Raw genomic sequence first — 9,334 nt, 5'->3', positions numbered from 1 at the left:
GAACTCATTGCGAGTGTTGAAGCTGGCTTCTGCTGATGTAACTGCAAACTATCTTTAGTAAACTTGATTTATTTATTTAAATCTCTGACTCCGGCTCTTCTTCATCTACCAGACTGGTCATTATTTTGGTTAAACTGTAAATTATCCCTACAGTTTCAAAATACAATATATATTTATAATATATTTAATTTGAGGCTGGAAAGGCATCTGCTGCATAAAACATAAGACAAGGCAAGTTTATTTATATAGCACATTTCATACACAGTGGCAATTCAAAATGCTTTACATAAACAGGAATATAAGAGACACATAGAAAAGAAAAAAATACAAATATTATTAAAGAATAAAATGTGTTAAATCAGGTTATAAAAGAATGAAAAAGAAGAGAAAAACAATGTCAGATGCAGCACAGTGCTCATTCAGTATAGGCACAGCTAAACAGATGTGCTTTAAGTCTGGATTTGAATGTGCCTAATCTTGGAGCACATCTGATCATTTCTGGAAGCTGATTGCAGCAGAGGTATAGGCGTAGTAGCTGAGCACCCTGCTTTGACTAAACTCTTGAAATTTATGGTTTATATGATTCTAAAGATCTGAGGGATCTATTAGGTTTGTATTCAGTCAGCATATCTGTAATGTATTGAGGTCCTAGTTCATTTAGTGATTTATAGACAAGTAAGAATCATATGAAATATATTCTGAATGTAACTGGGAGCCAGTGTAAAAACCAGAGGACAGGTGTGATGTGTCTGATTTTCTGGTTCTTATCAGAATCCTGTCAGCAGCGTTCTTGATGAGCTGCAACTGTCTGACTGTCTTTTTGAGAAGGCTGGTGAGGAGTCCATTACAGTAATCCACCCTGTCTCGTCCAGCCTAGCACCTACTTGTGCAGCAAAAGGGATCATTTTTCCCAATAGGATCATTTGTCCACGCAGATTGAAAATGTTTGTTCAGGGTCTGGCAGGGACTGGCTCTGGAAGTAAAAAAATAAAAAATAGGTGGCCTGCCTCCCACCCAGGAGACTAGCCCGCAGCTCCAAGAACTTCAGGAAACAGCTGTATTCTTCCTTGTTAAGAGACAACTGGGCCGCACCGAAGGCTTGTTTGTCTTATGTGTGGTGATCTGGCCATAGAACAAGAAGAGAGAAGGTGAGTGAGTGCATACTACTGTTGGCCACCCGCAAAGCCAAGGAGTCACACCCACATTGATGACATAGGCAGACTCGTTCGGGCTTCTGTAGGCCTCTTCAACCTGCAGGATGGTCAGATTCGGGAAAACCCCACAATGGTGGCCTGAGATAGAGGTCAGGTAAACTGTCAGAAATCCATAAAAGTGCCACTGCTGGTGTCTGGGTTGGACTCGAGGCTATCTTGTATAAGGTAGTATTCCTCATCAAGTAAGACAGATAAGACTTTTCCAGCAAACCTAACACACCATGAAGGATTTAACTTACCAAGAGCTGTTGGTGCCCCAAAGCAAATACCAAAAAAAAAAAAACAAGTTTCACTCACTAAGAAGGGCAAGGATTTTTCTTCCAGCAGTCTGGTGACAGCATAACAGGCTGGCCTTGGAGATCAGCCTGCCTTATTTCGCATGCTTGGTTCTCACCTCATCCACCACAATGTTTCAGCGTATGCCGCGAACGAGAGCTCTAACCTCCCTCTGTGTCAACACTAGGGCAGTGCTGGAGAGGCGACAAGAGGCCGGTGGGGTTTCCAGGAACTGCACTACGTTCTTCAGGTAGTGCTCTCTAGTGGGCTCGGCCATGCGAGTTTGGCCCAGCAGAGCGGACCAAGCTTGGATCCGCTCTGGCTGGCTGAGAAAAACACCTCGATTCTCATCAGTTTGAATGCAACATCGTTTTGCAGACAACTGGTGGGGTCAATGCCCAATTGGAAACCCTCAAACTCTTCCAAGAGCTGGTCTGCAGAATGGGGAAGAAAGTCAAAAGTCAGCAGTGATGATATACCCCCCACCAGGCCAACAGAACACTGACAAAACCATACTCAACTCAAGGTGGGACCGTGGTCCGGGTAGGGATACTTTTATGGGTCGTAGGTTTCCAGAGACCAGGGGGGCGTAGGACATCCGGCCTGGGTGTCGAGTCGGGGAATGATGCCGGAGCAGGCATCTACCTTTTTCTCCTCTACCACCCCCCATAACCCCCCCCCATAAAACTCCTAATACCAACGTGTGACTTCGCCCAGGGTGGACCCCACCTTGTTCACCTGCTTGCTGAGGTTTGAGAGCTGGGCCTGAATTTGCTCTGTAGCAAGCATTCAGTGGTGATCGGCGCACGGACACCCAGCTTTTGGGTCGTTTGGCTCCTGGTCCTCTTCCTACAATGCTAGCTGAGACACTACAGGAACCGCTGGGTGAACTACAACACCACAATTCCTTAGCCACTTTCCAGCACTTTGCTCTCCTCATGGCTTCCTTCCGGGCCAAGGCAGAGAGCTCCGCATGCTGCTTCAGGTGTATGTCTAGCCAGGGGCGGCATTCTCCAACAGCTGGGCACCAGACACGGCATCTTCCGCGTGTCCACATGGCCAGCAGTGAGCAAGAGCAAAAGCAAAAGCCTTTTTTCAGCTGAGTTTGTCACCTTGTAAACAGCTGACAGGTGTGGTGAGTGCCAGCAGTAGATGTTGAAGCAGAACATTTAGCCATGACCATCCAAGACAAACGCTGGGGGGGAAAGAGACCCACACATCGCATGGAGCACTTGAAAAGGACGCCACTTACGCGTCATGACGCCGGTGCCCTTTTTAAAGGGGCAGACACGCCCACCCCAGGAGTGTAACAGATACCTTTAGATCCTTTCAAATAGATTGTATGAACCCATCGAACACGCATTATTTTCGGGCAGCCTCACTGCACCATCCGTGGGAGTGTTTGCATGACTTTTCCTTTGCCCTTTCAAAGGGGATCGTAGAACCCCATCAAACTCGCACTTTTTCGGGGCAGTGCCAGCCATGTGAGCTTGATTCCGTAGATGATTGGTGAGCCGAGTCGCCCCTGGGCTCGCAGGTGGTGCATTTTTTGCCCCTTTTTCACTTGTACCCCACTCTGCTCCTGGTAAGGCTTGACACTGCATGACATTTTTGACACTTTTGTCATTTTTGACATGGGTTGCCTGGAAACTTCTCTTGCTGCCCAGCAGATATGCCGCGGCTTTGCAGGCGTGTCTCAGATCTCAGATACGTGCCCACGTCACCTTTGTTGCGAATTTATGCTTTTTCACATTTTTGACCATTTTGCATTTGCTCGAAGGAGGGGCTTAGCGCAGAAGGCCCAAAATTTCCAAATGTTTGTTTTTGGTCGTGAGGCTTTGTTCCTATAACTTTTTTCATCCTCTGCATGCTTTTCATGTTTTCTTCTAGGGTGGCCCATGGGTCACCTGGCCTGCGACCTGGTGAAGGGCGGTCAAAATTTTTTCTATTTTTCTTATGCCCGAGCCTGAGTTCCTCAGATGCGCGACTGTATGGTTTTGGTACCGCGAGTTGCGCTTCTCACTGCTTTGCACCCTCTGGGTAAACCCATGGGTTGAAAAGGCCTCCAGAGGAGCAGAAAGGGGTAAGAAAAACACAAAATTTGCAAATTTTTGAAAATCTGTATGCTTGAATTCCTCAGACATGCAATTATCCAGTTTTGGCACTGCGAGTTGCGCATCTCACTGCTTCGTATCTTCTGGGTAAACCCATGGGTTGACCTGGCCTCCAGAGGAGCAGAAATGGGTGAGAAAAACACAAAATTTGAATATTTTGACAAATCTGCACACCTAAATTCCTTAGATGTGCTATTGTCCGATTTTGGAAACGCCAGTTGCGCACTCTCTGGTTAATCCATGGGTTGGCCAGGCCTCCAAAGCAGCAGAAAGGGTGTGAGAAAAGCACAGTTTGTAAAATTTTACAAATGTGCATGCCTTAATTCCTCATTATTAAGGTGTCACCGACTCTGTCCCAGTCATTCCCCTCGCTGGCCAGCAGAGGTCATCATTACCGGACTTCTAAGCATTACGTCATCCACCTACACTGACAAGCATGCACACCTGCAGCTCATCCAGAAATGACCCACGCTCACACACACTCACTCATTGCGAAGTCTTGTTCTGCTCCGGCTAACACTACTGAGCATTTCTCATCCTTGCCTGCTTCCTCATTGTGACCTTGCTTTGGTTATTGACCCAGTCCTGCCTGCCGCCTGCCTTGTACCTTTGCCTGAACCCCAACTCTGATCCTTGCTGCCTGCCTTTGACCCATGCCTGCATACTCATCCCGTGTTTGCCTGCTGGCTAAGCTGACGATCCCTTAAAAACTCTCTACCGCAAAGTGTTGAACCCTGAGCTACAGACCGAATTGGCGTGTAGAGATGATGGCAAATCACTCGATCAGCTCATTGACCTCTCAATCAGGCTGGATAATCTGCTTCGCACCAGAAAACACTCACCAGTCGCTCTCTCTTGTCCCAGTCAAGAATCCTCTCTAGCTTCCTCAAGTCCTGTTGAACCCATTCAACTGGGTCGAGCCCAAATGTCCCCTGAAGAGTGTGAAAGGCGCCTAAAGAATAACCTCTGCCTATATTGCGGTCTTGGTGGTCATACGAAGATCAAATTTCCCAATAAGCCTCCTTCCAAGACAGTATCGGCGAGTGCAACCTCAATTCTTGCTATCAATTAAAGCGCTCTGGTTGTCCCCATTTCGGTTTGTTTTAGGAACACCATTATTCACACTGTCGCTCTGGTTGACTCAATTTCATGGATGAGGCTTTTGCTCGTAGAAACAATATTCCACTAACTTCTTGTGATTTTCCCTTAGCAATCACGGCAATAGACGGACGCTCCCTAGGGGATGGAAATATCACTTACCGCACTGTTCCACTGTCAATCCAAACAGGCTCACTTCATAAGGAAGAGATGGATTTTCTGATAACTAAATCTCCTCAACATCCCATCATTCTCGGATGGCCGTGGTTACAGACACATAATCCCCTCATTTCTTGGAAAGCTGGTGAGATCTCAAGATGGAGTGACTCATGTATAAAAAATTGTCTATGTTCTATCATCCCTGTTCAGCTCAATAAATTGCTACCTGCCCTGAGAACCCTGAAAGTTCCATGATCCCCAAAGAATACAAGGATTTAGCCGAAGCTTTCAGCAAGAAGAAAGCCAACAAACTCCAACCTCAGGGAGGGTACGACTGTGCTATTGATTTATTACCTGGCACAACGCCCCCTCGTGGGAGAATCTTTCCTCTGTCCCAAACAGAAACGGAGACAATGAATGCATACATCAAGGAGGAGTTGGAGAAGGGGTTTGGCAAAAACCTAAATCAGTTAAAGAAATGCAACGCTTTCTGGGGTTTGCCAACTTTAACAGGAGGTTCATTCGTAACTTCAGTTCTGTTGCTGCACCACTCACCAACAGGTAATCCTAAACTCTTAAAACAGGTAATCCTAAACTCAAGTGGAACCAAGATGCCGAGCGAGCCTTTAATCACCTGAAAACCCAATTCTCCTCAGCACCTATCCTCTCTCACCCCGATCCAAAATTACCCTTCATCCTCAAGATTGACCCCTCCAACACGGGCATTGGTGCAGTGTTATCACAGAAGCAAGCTACATCCAAGAAGCTCCACCCTTGTGCTTTCTTTTTACGAAAGTTGAATTTAGCAGAAAAGAATTACGACGTAGGCAACAGAGAACTCCTGGCTATGAAAGCAGCCATGGAAGAATGGAGGCATTGGCTAGAGGGAGCTCTACACCCATTCACTGTGATAACTGACCATAAGAACCTAGAATATATCCGATCAGCGAAGAGACTAAATCCCCGACAGGCTTGATGGGCTCTATTCTTCACTCGTTTCCATTTCACTGTGACATACATCACCGGGCCAAAGAACATCAAAGCTGATGCACTTTCTCGCCTTTCTGATAACGATCCCAAGTTAGAAGATGATCAACCCATTATCCCTGACTCTATAATGGCACCAATCTCCTGGGACATTGATGCTGAGATCGCTCACTCTGCAGAAGAACATTTCTCTCCTCCCCCTGTCCAGCTGAAAAGGTCTTTAATCCAGCACCACTCAGAAGCAAACTAGTCGAGGAGATTCACACTAACCCCAGTTCCGGTCACCCAGGCATTGCAGGCACCCTAGACCTCATTTTAAATCGATACTGGTGGCCAGACGTAAGAAATGACGTCATCAATTTTGTAAAGAATTGCGCTCCCTGTAATATGCACAAGCACTCCCGTCACAGCCCAGCCGGCCTTCTACAGCCTCTAGAGATTCCCCGTCAACCCTGGTCACACATCGCCATTGATTTTATTACTGATCTTCCCCTGTCTATGGGCCACACCACGATACTCACCGTCATCGACCACTTCTCCAAGGCTTGCAGGCTGATTCTCATACCTAAGCTTCCCACAGCATTAGAAACCACTGAGCTCCTCTGTAACCAGGTATTCCAATTTTATGGGCCACCAGAAGACATCGTGTCTGACAGAGGTCCCCAATTTACATCAAGAGTATGGTCTGCATTTTTCAAGAACCTCAACATTAACATCAGCCTAACTTCTGGATATCATCCTCAGTCCAACGGTCAAGTAGAGCGGCTGAATCAGGAAATTGGACGTTTTCTCCGAACTTACTGTCACCAACAGCAGGAGAATTGGAGCCGTTTTTTGATGTGGGCCGAATACGCACAGAACTCTCTGAGAAAAGCAGCCACTGGTCTCACACTCTTTCAAGTCATCCAAGGTTTTCAACCCCCCCCCCCCCCCCCTGTTACCATGGTCAGCAGTGTGAAACAACCTGAAACGCAGCCCATACACATCTTTCCCATGCAGTGCAAAGGTTTAAAGAGCGGGCCGATCGTCATCGCCGCCCCAGTCCCACTTACACTCCAGGACAATGGGTATGGCTATCCACTAAAGAACTTCACCTCAGACTCCCCTGCAAAAAGCTCAGCCCAAGGTAGGTTGGTCCTTTTATGATTGAACATCAAATATCACTCGTATCCTACAGACTAAGGATGCCTAATCACTATCGCATCTCTCCTACCTTCCATGTATCACTCCTCAAGCCAGCTGCTGGCCCAGCCGAGGTGGCAGCCGGTGATCAGGGTCCCCCACCTATCATCATCGATGGAGAGGGGGCGTATTAGATCCATGAGATCCTGAGGTCCAGACGCCGGGGGGGATATCTACAATACCTGATCGACTGGGAGGAGTACGGCCCGGAGGAACAATCTTGGATTAATCGTAAGGACATCTTTGACCCAACTCTGCTAAGTGAGTTTCATCGTCTGCACCCATAAATGCCGGGCCCTCGTCCCCGGGGTAGACCCTGGCGTCGTGGCGCCCCTCACTTCAGGAGCCGTTCGCAGGAGGGGGGTTCTGTCACCAACTGGGTCCCAGTCATTCCCCTCACTAGCCAGCAGAGTTCATCATCACCGGACTTCTAAGCATCCACCTACACTGACAAGGATGCACACCTGCAGCTCATCCAGATAATGACCCACGCTCACACATATAAGCAGCACACACACACTCACTCATTGTGAAGTCTTGTTCTGCCCCGGCTAACACTACTGAGAGTTTCTCATCCTTGCCTGCTTCCCCTTTGTGACCTTGCTTCGATTATTGACCCAGTCCTGCCTGCCTTGTACCTTTGCCTGAACTCCGACTCTGATCCTTGCCGCCTGCCTTGAACTCTAGCCTGAACACCGACCCTGATACTAGCCGCCTGCCTCTGACCCATGCCTGCATACTCATTCCGTGTTTGCCTGCCGCCTGCCCTACGACGATATACTACTGTGTTTGATGTGAGTTCGCACATGCATAACATCTATTTGTTATTAAACTGTGTTTAATAAAATTACTGCAAATGGATCCCTCTGTGTCAGCCACTTCGTTACATAAGGGATTTCTCAAGCTACAGTAATTAATGTTATTAATGTTCTGCTTTCCAATAAGTCAATGTAACAGAAATTAGCTCATTTTATGAATATTAATAATCAACAATAACAGTTTATTCTTAATTATTAATATTCCGGCTTAAGCTTCAGTCAATTTGGTCAAAAAAACATATGATTGTATATGATCCTGCCCGCTTGGCCGAGCGGACTCTCAGATTATGAATATGTAAGAATTGAAATATTACAAATATTTTTGATGTCTTTGACAATTCAAAACATGAGCTGAAAACAGGACCAATTGACTCCACAACCCAGCAGGTGGGAATGCGGGAAAAAACAGTTCCTGCTGCATTTGCATCTGAGTATGCTGAAACTCAGCTTCATCCCCTCCATCTCACGCATATGGTCATTTCAATGTTTGAATGTTCTAGATTAACCAAACTGACTTTAACTATCATGTTTGATATCATTTGAAATGTCTCAGTGCGACTGGTATAATGGTCTCATTCTGTCAGAAATAGACATAATCAAAACAATAAATATATAACTTCAGGCATCTTTTGAACCACTGTGAAGGGTGTGACTTTCCACAGGCAGCACCAAGTGTGAATGCCTTTTGTTATACACACCCCCACTTCCTTGAGGGAATTCTTGGATTATGTAAGGTAAGGTTTGAGAAAGGCTCAGGGCGATTCTGCCTACCCAGATCAGCCCATAACATGGAGCCTAGGCTCCACGTTATGTAAAATTTACACGTTATGTAAAAGGTCAGGTATGCATCTTTTCATCATGGATTTATCTTTGATAATTTGATGTTTTGTATTAATCATTTATGAATTGACTGATTAAATTGGCATATTACATTTACCTGACTAATAAATTGTAATGTTTGACCATATTTTGCTCACTCTGTAATTATTAATTCAAGTAGATTACGCTGTATCCTTGTTTCCGCACGTCTTGCGTCAGGTCAGTAGACGGACTAAAATCCAATTGAGATGGAGCATTGGGCACACTAATTGTGTTTTAGGGATCCGGCTGACTCTTGATATTGATTCACGTGTACTTAGGTGGAAAGGGCGTTAACTTCCATCTAGGTCAACAAGGTGTTGCACGACTAACCTAAATTGGGTACCCGACCTTTGTTTGAAGGTAATATTATTCTAAATTAAGTTCATATGGGAAACCATAGGCTTGGTGAAAACCAAAGTTACTATAGAGTCCAGTAGTCGGGTACATTTATATTAATGCCCTAACCTCTAATTAGAAATGATGATTGTCTTAACTCAAAGGTGTACACCTAAGCGGGACTAACTAGTATCTAGTATTTCTATACTAACTAGTATTTTAGAACGAGCGCGCTGGTAGCGGCCATCTAAAGTATTAGTCAATTACCTCTGTTTAATATTCAAGACTG

This window comes from Danio rerio, chromosome 6 (assembly GCF_049306965.1).
Source record: "Danio rerio strain Tuebingen ecotype United States chromosome 6, GRCz12tu, whole genome shotgun sequence".
Classification (NCBI taxonomy): Eukaryota; Metazoa; Chordata; class Actinopteri; order Cypriniformes; family Danionidae; genus Danio; species Danio rerio.
Note: the sequence above shows the minus strand (reverse complement) of the source record.